This window comes from Nicotiana tabacum, chromosome 1 (genome assembly GCF_000715075.1).
Source record: "Nicotiana tabacum cultivar K326 chromosome 1, ASM71507v2, whole genome shotgun sequence".
In the NCBI taxonomy this organism is placed as follows: Eukaryota; Viridiplantae; Streptophyta; class Magnoliopsida; order Solanales; family Solanaceae; genus Nicotiana; species Nicotiana tabacum.
In genome coordinates, this window is record NC_134080.1 from 76,423,393 (window position 1) to 76,433,082 (window position 9,690).

Consider the following 9,690-nt stretch of genomic DNA (forward strand, 5'->3'; position numbering starts at 1 on the left):
GTCGGGATATTATTATTTATGATATTGTCTCCCTTGCTGGAATGTTGTTCTTATACTCTTGTTCCCTTGCCAGAATTCTTTTATGACTGATGTTGAATTGTATATAGGATCGGGTGGAACACCGCCACAGTAATATATGAAATGGGATCAGGTGGCACGCCGTCATAGTAATATATGAAATGGGATCGGGTGGCACACCGCCACGATAATATATGAAATGGGATCGGGTGGCACGCCGCCACGATAATATATAAAATGGGATCAGGTGGCACGCCGCCACGGTAATATATAAAATGGGATCGGGTGGCACGCCGCCACGATAATATATGAAATGGGATCGGGTGGCACGCCGCCAGGGTATTATATGATTTGGGATCGGGTTGTACGTCTGCAACCTAAAGAAATGAAAGTGAATATTGTGTTTGTTTTCTTATTCTTGTTGGCAATTGAATTTTGATTTCTTTACATTCCTTTTTTGGTATTTTGTTGTTATCTGATACTCCCCGCAGCATGTTTTCCCCCTCCCATCTTTAACTGTAAATATCTGCTTTTATTTTTCTGTTATATTTGATTTAACTGCATAGGTTTATTTGGTAGTCTGGTCCTAGCCTCGTCACTACTTCACTGAGGTTAGGCTAGGCACTTACCAGCACATGGGGTCGGTTGTGCTTATACTACGCTCTGCACTGTGTGCAGATCCCGGTTCTGCAACTTTTAAACCGCAGTAAGGTTGCTGCCTTCAGTCTATTCAGGCGACCTAATGTAGTCCTGCAGGCGTCCACAGGCCCTGGCGTCTCCTTCTATCCTTCCATTCTATTTCTTATATGTATTTTAGAGACAGCGTTGTATTTATCTTTCGAATCCTTATTTGTAATACTCCTAGACAGTATGTGAGATTGTGACACCAGTTCTGGGTAATTTTGTTGTGGATTTGTATTGGAAATTTTTATTAAATTGCTACGTTTCGTTCTTTCGCTTATTTATTTCCACTGCTTATATAATGTTAAATCACAACTGTTAAAGGATTTAAAATGGGAAAAAGGTAAAGTATTTGGAATGATTGGCTTGCCTAGCTTTCACTAGTAGGCGCCATCACGACTCTCGAGGGTGGGAAATCCGGGTCATGACAAGTTGGTGTCAGAGCTCTAGGTTACTTAAGTCTCAAAATTTACGGACAAGCTTAGAGTCTGAGGGATCGGTACAGAGACGCCTGTATTTATCCCATAGAGGCTACAGAGTTAGAAAAAAGTACACATCTATTCTTTCCTATCGTACAGTTTGGTTTCTCAATGCTAATTGAATTTCTCCTCTGTTCTTTCGCAGATGGCGAGAACACGCGCTTTCTCATCCACTGATCAGCAGCTCGAGCCCCCAACAGCAGCTCCCACGAGGGGCAGAGGCTGAAGCTGAGGCTGTGCTAGAGGCCGAGGCAGGGTTCGTGAGTGAATGGGTAATCGGGTTTTTGTTCAAACCTCGGGTTTTGACCATGTGGACCCGGGATTAATTTTTGACTTTTTGGGGAAATCATTGGAAAACTTATTTTCATGCGTTAGAATTGATTCATTTAGCATTTATTGATATAGTTAAGTAACTTGTGGCTAAATACAAGCAAACATGTGGTAGAAACAAGAGGTAAAGCGGTAGTTGAGGCTTGAATTGTGTTCGTGGCATCGAGGTAACTGTTTGGTCTAACCTTAGCTTGAGGGATTAGGAGTTGTGTCTTATTTGCTATGTGTTAATTGCGGATTACGACGTATAGGCATGGTGACGAGTATCTATACGTCAGTGTCAAGCATGCCCATGAGTCTCGTATAGTAATTGTTGTGACTCCGTGTGATTTATTCATGCTTAATATGTTGATTATCATTGTTGGTTCCCTTGCCGGGATGTATTTGTCTATGATATTATCTCCCTTGCCGGGATGTTATTGTTTATGATATTATCTCCCTTGTCGGGATATTATTGTTTATGATATTGTCTCCCTTGCTGGTATGTTGTTGTTATACTCTTGTTCCCTTGCCAAAATTCTTTTATGACCGATGTTGAATAGTATATGGGATCGGGTGGCACGCCGCCACGGTAATATATGAAATGAGATCAGGTGGCACGCCTCCATGATAATATATTAAATGGGAACGGGTGGCACGCCGCCATAGTAATATATGAAATGAGATTGGGTGGCACGTTGCCATGGTAATATATGAAATGGAATCTGGTGGCACACCGCTACGGTAATATATAAAATGGGATCGGGTGGCACGCTGCCACGGTATTATATGATATGGGACCGGGTTGCACGCTTGCAACAAGAAAGAAATAAAAGCGAATACTGTGTTTGTTTTTCTTATTCTTGTTGGCAATTGAATTTTGGTTTCTTTACATTCCTCTTTTGGTATTCTGTTGTTATCTGATACTCCCCGCAACTTGCTTTCCCCTCTCCTCTTTATCTGTAAATATCTACTTTTATTTTTCTGCTGTATATGATTTAACTGCACAAGTTTATTTGGTAGTTTGGTCCTAGCCTCGTCACTACTTCGCTGAGGTTAGGCTAGACACTTACCATCACATGTGGTCGGTTGTACTGATACTACACTCTGCACTGTGTGCAGATCCCGGTGTTGTAGCTTTTGGACCACAGTGAGGTTGCTGCCTTCAGTCCATTCAGGTGACCCGAGGTAGTCCTGCAGGCGTCCACAAGCCTTGGCGTTTCCTTCTATCCTTCCATTTTGTTTCTTTTATGTATTTCAGAGACATCGTTGTATTTGTCTTTTGGACCCTTACTTGTAGTACTCCTAGACAGTCTGTGAGATTGTGACACCAGTTCTGGGTAATTTTGTTGTGGATTTGTATTGGAAAATTTTATTAAATTGCTACGTTTCGTTCTTCCGCTTATTTATTTCCACTGCTTATATAATGTTAAATCACAACTATTAAAGGATTTAAAATGGGAAAAAGGTAAAGTATTCAGAATGATTGGCTTTCCTAGCTTTCACTAGTAGGTACCATCACGACTCCCGATGGTGGAAAATCTGGGTCGTGACAAAAAGGCTAGACATCATTTCTTGATTTTTAAAAGAGAAGCTTGCCTTTTCCTGAATAATTGTTCCTTGATGAATTCTTGATTTGACTATTTGAATGTATTTATCTATTGTGGAACAGGCTGAATGCCTCGGTAGATTAAATAGATGCATCTATGGTTCGCACTATTCGACCCTCTAGTAGTGCACAATTTAAATATTATTGGATCGGGCCGTACGACCTCGGCATGATTTGCGCATGCTCATATTTGCTTGACTTGCAAGTTGTAAATAATGATATTGCCTCCTTGGCTTGACATAAATGTATAAATTATGAAAACGAATTTGAAAAATGAATTGGGAAATTCCCTATTAATGAAAGAAAAGTTTACTTGCTTCATGCTATTGAGTTACAACCATTTTTTTAAATAAAATTATCGATTTATTATATTATTGGTATGTCATTATTGGACCACTAGCAAGTGTCGAAGTCGACCTCTCGTCTCTATTTCATCAAGATTAGGCGGGATACTTACTGGGTACACCTTGTTTTCGTACACCTGTTGTGCATTTTTGTTGCACAGGCTCATGTATGTCTAGTGGCCTAGTTCGGCACAGCGGCATGGTCGATGCAAAGACTTAGGTGAGCTGCACTCCTCGAGACAACCCGCAACAAACAGAGTCTTCTTGAGAGTACTGTATTGTATTTTCTTTTTTGTCCAATTGTATTTCGGACAGTAATCGTGTTGTATTTTATTTTAAATCCTAGAAATTGCTCATGCACTTGTGACACCGGATTCTGGGATGATTATGGGATTATTCAATATTAAGTTTGTTTAAGACATCATTTTTGTTTCAGTGAATTTCATTATTTATTGGTTAATGTATAAAAGAAATGATTTCAATAAATATTAAAATGAGAATTTAGTTAACTTCTTGGTGTTGGCTTGCCTGACAGTGGTGTTCGGTGCCATCACGACCCTTAGAGGATTTTGGGTCGTAATAACATGGTATCAGAGCACTAGGTTCCCTTAGGTCTCAAGAGTCATGAGCGAGTCTAGTAGAATCTTGCAGATCGGTATGGAGACGTCTAATAACCGTTCATGAGCATCATAGCAACCTGCGCATAGCCTCAAAGCTCTCATAAGTACAGCTACTGAGCTAAGATAACAGAATATCCTTCCGCAAGGCGACGACAATAGCCCAAACAACTATGCATGGAGCAACATCCCGTACCACATTTGCAATACCATTACAATTCTTCAATTCTCAATTTATAATAAGCGCTTTGCGTCACATAAGATTGAGTAAGAAGGAAACAAGGGCATAAGCCTCAAAGGAATCAAATCGCACGACGAGGAATCAAGAAGAGAAGAACTCCGAACAGCCTTGTAGCCTCACGAAGATAAGTACAGACAATATTAATGTGTTGGTAAGGTGCTTGCCTATGTGTTAGGGCAGCGAATGACTTGAAAGGAGGTCTACTCAGTGCATGATTCAGAGATTCAGTATTCCATTTCTGGTGGAGAAAAAGCAATTGGCCGATGAATGTCCAGATTTGGATTGATGGAGTAGTGAGATTTAGTGTTTTCAAGTGTGGTGGAATTTTTATCTGCGGCGTGGTATCATCGCCCCCGATTGGTGTGTTAAGTTCGCCAGTGCTATGATCTTCTACGATTCGCCTTTGGGGTAGGATATTGTGAAATAGTATTGGAGAAGCGACTGTCAGAGATCGCGGTGTGTGGTGGTTCAGGATTGAATCGGTGTTTCTAATATTGACGACTCAAGAAATATGATCTTCGAAAAAGTTTAAAGTTAGTGATGATCTGCTGGTTCAAATGTTACAGAGATAGAGATTGAATTAAGGCAACAACTGACAACAAAGAATGAGGAAGGACATGTAGGAAGTGTCAGACAGTGGTTAAATTTCTAGAAGGCCAGGTGAAAGAAGTGGAGGTCGAATAATTGCTTAAAGAGGAGGGTTTGACCAAAGTGGGAGAGTGACAGAGCAACACGTGGATTCAATGGCAGAATAACTATACCCTCGAGGAAAGTTTGGAGTAATTTGGGAATTTTAGTGGACGGTCATTGGGTCTACGGGCTTAATTTGAATTACTAGCTATTGTACGGTAGGATATTTGGATGCAACAAAAATGAGTTGCTTGATATGAGGAAGGATGCCACATAACTTTGAATTGGAAGATATTGTCGCACATTTGGTTGATGTCCATAAGAAGTGAACGGACTAGTACAGTTGGTGAATGAGCATGGGCTCAGGATTGGTTATTGATGTCGTAGTGATTGTACCCTATGCGGCGACATTGGAAGATGTCGATGTGTAATTTCCACAGGTGGGTTACCTCCTGTGAGCAGGTCAGCGGTCGTGTGGTTGGCGAAGCTTCTACGAAGGATTTCGAGGAATTTGGCAGGTTAGTTATGTAAGGTCATGTCAACAATGAAGAAAGAATCTTGGTGGGTTCCAGAGTTGTGTAATAGTAGCTTCAATCTAAGTGGGAGAGTCCCACCGCCTACGATTGGGTTGCATGGTTATCTACTTATGAGGTTTCTGGCTATCGGGATCATGACAAGTTATTTTATCTAAGGGAAGAGAACATAAGTAGTAATTTTGAGCAAAGGAAATGTTAAAGGTGTGCTACAGTTGGCCTTATTGACTCATGTTCAAACTTGGGGAAGGCTCAGGATTTCTGCTTTGTATAGATGCGGGTTTCAAGGAAAGTGATTCGGCCGGGTGCTTTGTCGAAAGGGTGTTCATGCGCTAGAAGATTCTTGGAGTTGATTATATTCAGGACCAAGTCAAAGTGGGTGGCTCTCAATGACGGTCCTAGTGAATTCAAAGTTTAAAATGCGGTGCCTAAGGATTTCAAGCCCGCGGTATGGTTAAGAATCGAGCTTTGGTGGCAGATTGTGATAAGAGGCTCAGAATGTTCTATGATATTTTTGGCTTGCAGGGTAGCATTTATAGGTATGAGAGAAAATGACTTTGGGTTCGTAGAGAAAATAATCGAATGGGTGTACTAGTTGAGAATGCGAATATGCGCACAAGGGAGGTATGAAATGGTTCGTGGGATTTGAAACAGCATGGTCTCGTGTTACAAGGTCACTCAGGATGAGAGCGGATGGAGTGTGCTATGTGTTGAATGGAGTTATTATTTATTTCTAAGGCAATCAAGGATTAATTGGAAGAAGTTAGATTGGTTAGCCATAGTTGAATTGGCATATTAGTGGTAGTTATCAGTTCCTCCAGCAGGATTAGATTATGCATGTGATTGTGGCAGTACGTTCGAGGCTTGACAACCACCATAATTGGTTTTATTTGGGAGTATTCAAGTATTATGGCCTGTTATGTGTAGGCGGATCCCGAAAGGGGTATGGTGGTTTATACCGCTACTTGAAGATTTGCATGTCCTACAGTTACGAGGATTCACTTGCGTGTTGCTATGGTTATCCTGAAATTAGTAAGTGGAAGTTTCTATATGATGAAGTATTAACCTATTAGTGGTTTAGAAGTTATGATAAAAATCTTGCACTATCGCAAATCGGCGTGTTAGGTGCAGTGAGTGGTATGGGATTCGAAAGTGAGAATCAAGGTTGTGGTTTGGTGTTGACAAGGATGTCATGAGCTTGGATGAGCAGGAAAGGAGCTTGGGAGTTTAAAATAAGTTGGTACTATCTTCAGCGTCACCTAAGATTGGTGTTTTGTGAAAGAGGCTCTGCATCCTGGTTATGGATTCTTGATTTGCTCTACAACATTAGTGGTGTGGATGTGCAAACTTGTTATCTGGTATGGAAGGTCGCGGGAGCGTATCTCACGGGAAGATTGTATAAGTGTGGTATGTAGTCACTTGATTAATTGAGGATTTAAACCAAGTATGAAAATTTTGGTAATATCACTAATTTGAGAATTTATGCCTACAGGGCACTCGATTTATTGGGATGTGGACTGTGGAGGTTTACTCCAGTTATGATGGTTGTTCTTGTGAGTTATAGGAAAAGGGATATTTATGTACCCTTGAAAGGTAATTAGCCTAGAATGGTGCAAAAGGAATCGGCTTGAGGTCTGTGGATGGATTCAAACGTAATTATCGGCTCTATATCAGGTCGGATGTGTTCATTTCAGCATAACACTCTTTATGGAGGAGTATTCGGGCGTGGGATGATATTGCATCATTGGCTATTTCATGTAATGTTATATTGTGCCATATGAGTTATGAAACGGCTTGATAAAATTCTTATGCGTTGAGGTTCCGCGTAGCGATGGTGTTATGTGAGCGGTATGGCTCTTGAGATTCAGATCATATATCGCACCTCAGTTGTGCTTGAGTTTTGTAGCCTATGGCGCTATCTATCTCCCCAGGGATGGTATTATGCACTTAGCGTGCTTGTGACTGATATTCGTTATTTTGTTGTAATGAGCAATTTACCTTGTGTTTATCTTCTTATGTGAATTTTATGTGTGGATCGGGTGGCACGCCACTACGAGTATGTTGTTTGGATTGGGTTGCACGCCTCGACAGTGTGATGTTGAGTGCAGTTCCCTATATCCTTTTTGTGTGTTTTGTTTTCCATTTTCTGAGGAAAGTTCATATTAGTTGCGTGAGTTGAGTAGTCCCTTCCTGAGTTCATTTTCCTTATGTATCATGTTCGAGCTTGTAGCCTATTGGCACGTTATGGCATCATATAGGACTTTTAATCAAGACCTGGGTGGCTTATTGCCTGAGCAGTTCTCATACTGGGTGAGATGAGATTATTGGATCTAGGATCAGTGCAGTCGGATTATATGAAGTATATTAAAGAGAAAAGATCATTATTTGGTTCAGAATGAGGTAATGGTTCTTGTCAAAAGTATAGACTCAATGATTTGTTGACTTGGCAGTTGGTTATAAATTTCTACACATCTCTTCTATCGTGGCGGTATTGCGAGAGTTGGAACAAGACTTATATATATCATGAGGTGCATTATGAGCATCAGATTCGGGGAATGTCGGTTATTATGATCAGGGAATGTTATTATGGTCCTGTGAATGATGTGGTGCATGGTGAGAATTCGACAAAGGCATGTAGTCATGTTCTGGTACCTCGTGTAGTTATTAATACGGTGTTCATATATTGAAACCAGGCCTGGCAGAGAATTCCGGATGTTGGAATTGGGCTCTAAGCTTATTTGCTTGAATAAAAGGGAATATCTTCAGAATTGATCGAGCTAATGTGCTCAACTGGGTTGTAATAGCACTGGTAGGTGCACGAGGTTTAAAGAGTGATTTCGGACAACTCCAGCACAGTTCTTAGCACGTTCGAGGACGAACGTATGTTTAAGTGGGAGAGAATGTAACGACCCAACCGGTCGTTTTGAGCTCTAGCGCGTTGTTTAGCAGTTTGAGGCCATGAGCAACTTCACTTTAGGTATTATGACTTGTTGGCATTTAGGAAGTTTGGAGTTGATTTGGAAAGAGAATCCTCATTGCGGAAGCTTTAAGTTGAAAGAATTGACTAAGATTGGATTTTTGAGTAAACGATCTCGGAATCGGGATTCGAAGGTTCCAGCAGGTTCGTATGATGATTTCGGACTTGGGCGTATGTCCGGATCGGGTTTGGAAGACCCGGAAACGTTTCGACACCTATTGTGAAAGTTAGCATTTGAAGAATTTTATAAGTTTGGGTTGAAGTGCATTTCAGTGTTATCAATATCTGTTTGGGATTTCGAGTTTGGGAATAGCTCCGTATGGTAATTCTGGTGTTGGGAGCGCGATCGGAAGTGAATTCGGAGGTCCGTGGGTTATTTTGGAGTCATTTGGCTAAAGATAGAAATTTGAAGGTTTTTGAGCAGTTTGACCGGAAGTGAACTTTTTGATATCTAGGTCGGAATCCAATTCCGGAAGTTGGAGTAGGTCTGTAATGTCAAATATGACTTGTGTGCAAAATTTGAGGTCAATCGGACGTGATTTGATAGGTTTCGACATCGAATATAGAAGTTTGAAATTCTAAAGTTCATTAAGCTTGAATTGGAGTGTAATTCATGATTTCGATGTTGTTTGATGTGATTTGAGGCCTCGAGCAGGTCTGTGTCATGTTATAGGACTGGTTGGTGTGATTGGATGGGGTCCCAGGGGCCTCGGGTGTGTTTTGGGATGGTTTCGAATCATTTCGGGCGGTTTTGCTATAGCTGTTGCTGGTGTCTGGTGTTGTTCTTCGCGTTCGCGTGGATACTCTAGTGTTCGCGAAAAAAGATTGGGCTTCAAGGATTTTGTCCTTCGCGTTCGCGAAGATATTCTCGCGTTTGCGAAGAAGAAGAACTCTATTGCGCAGGTTTGACTTTGAAGGCTCATATCTCGCAATCTATAAGGAATTTGGAGATGATCCAAAAATGAAAGTTGTAGACTTTGTGTCTAGATTTTAGAAAGGTAAACCATTTAGCATTTGGATTTGTGTACAAAAGGTTATGGCTGGTACACTATAGGTTGTCCGGGAAGATGAAGAAGAAATTTGTGTTGCACAGGGCTGAATTTAGAGGCTTATATCTCGAAATCTATAAGGAATCGGGAGATGACCAAAACATGAAAGTTGTAGATCTTGGTGTCTACTTTTCAAAAGATTAAACCATTTATTATTTGGAGTTTCTTACAAAACGTTATGACTATTATACTATAAGCTATCT